The sequence below is a fragment of the Notothenia coriiceps genome, unplaced genomic scaffold (assembly GCF_000735185.1).
Source record: "Notothenia coriiceps isolate Sejong01 unplaced genomic scaffold, NC01 NC01_scaffold00017871, whole genome shotgun sequence".
Classification (NCBI taxonomy): domain Eukaryota; kingdom Metazoa; phylum Chordata; class Actinopteri; order Perciformes; family Nototheniidae; genus Notothenia; species Notothenia coriiceps.
The window spans coordinates 18107-19999 of record NW_011350572.1 but is presented as its reverse complement, the minus strand read 5'-3'; positions in this window follow the sequence as shown (position 1 = coordinate 19999).

Below are 1893 nucleotides of genomic sequence, written 5' to 3'. Positions count from 1 at the left end.
TTTACTACTGGATGAAATTACAAAATGTACCCATCATTTTCCTCATGCTAGTATAGCCACATAAAAGTTGCACAAAAATGCACAGAATACAGGAAATCTATTTTTTTGTTTTCGTGTGTAACCCCCCGTTAAAAATGTCCCCCCCACATTAAGGATGCTTCCTACGGCGCCCATGGTGTATATTATCCATTTCAAGGGGGAATACATTACAAATCAACTTTTCTTTGTTTGTTTATGTTTTTTTTCATACACAGGTGGAAATTCTTAAAGTGAGCTGATAAGTTTGAGTGTAAACTTTACCTCCTTTTAAACTATAAAATATAATCTCAAAATGTACAGCAACTGCTTCAATAATGATGTGCTGAGTAACACTGCAAAGACACTCAAATTCAATCTTAGCTATTGCACTATATAGTAGCTCATAAAACTACGGAGTGAAATATAATTAAATGAAACCCTGAAATGCTATAAAAACTCATTTGAGGAATGGGAACGCAAAAGAAAGTGTTTCTGCTTCCACAACCACTGCCTTATTTGTTATTGTCATTAGTGTCATTATGAGAGCAGTTATATTTTTGAAACTATATGATTCTCTGTAATAGACACTAGGCGTCTTTGAATTCTGCCTTTGAGGAAAATTAATTAAGGATGTTGACAGTTGCCTTGAAAACATGCAGAATGTGTGAAAACATACAGAATGTAAAGATAATAACTCGTGGCAAAGTATACTAATAATTTGAAATATACAGCACAAACTATAAACTAACTTGCGTATAATGAACTCACCAGAACATACAGGAGGAGTTGCATTTGGATTAGCAACTGCTTAAACAGCAAAAACAGTGAGAAAGACACCAGTGTTGATTCATCATTACTCCTTTCTCCTCCTTCTCTTGAGTGGTTTTCTTGGGTTTCTTGGCCTCTGTAGAAAACAGACATCGCTAATTAATCCCTGCCACTGAGCCCAGCGTGGGGAGATGGTTTGGGACAGCCCCATGCAAAGTTGAAGCCACCACTTCCAAATGAGGCCTGACAGGTGACTGCGTCCCCCATGCAAGCCCCTGCAAGCATGCTGCTACCATCCACTTGGGGTATTTGTTAAAAGATATCACAAGCAATATTTTTGCTGACTGCTCTTTTGCCTAATTGGTTGGGAATTTAAAGGAACTATCGTCGTCGTGTCATTTTTAATTATACAAAAGGCCTAACAGTTGACATATTGCAAGCAACAGTATGTTTAGTTAGTTAAATAATGAGACTCCAAAAAAGCCTGAATTGATCGTTGTTTCCTATTGCAGGCTAAGTGTCTAAGTGTGGCTGGTACAGGGATGGCTTCGTGATGATAGTTGTATAACAGGAGAGGAATTGGAGGACATTTGGTAGTGTAGAAACAAATAACCTTGTTACGTAGAGTGAAGCAAGCAGGACCCAAATGCAGATAACACTGATATTACCTTTATTTCAAGGATAATTATATAACTCGGACAAACAGAACACTCCCCGGTGAACTCAGTCACCAACAAAAGACGAACCAACACTGAACACAGGAAGAGACAAGACTAAATACAGGGAGGGGTAATCACGAGACGAGAAACAGCCGGGCAGGGGAGGAGAAACACAAGGGCAACAGGTGAACACAATCAGACAACTAGACACACCAGGGAAACTAACGACAGGGGAAAAACACAGGGAAAAGGACCAGACAATATACAAGGAGGAAAACATGACAGGGAGAACCGAACAGCAAATAAACCCAATACAAGACATACAAACTAAAAATGTGACATAACATAAGAATCGTGACAAACCTACTTACCACATGTACACAATCAAATCTCTTAAAACTCTTGCTAGATATGTGTGTATTTCGACAATCGTTTTTTTGTGTCTCTG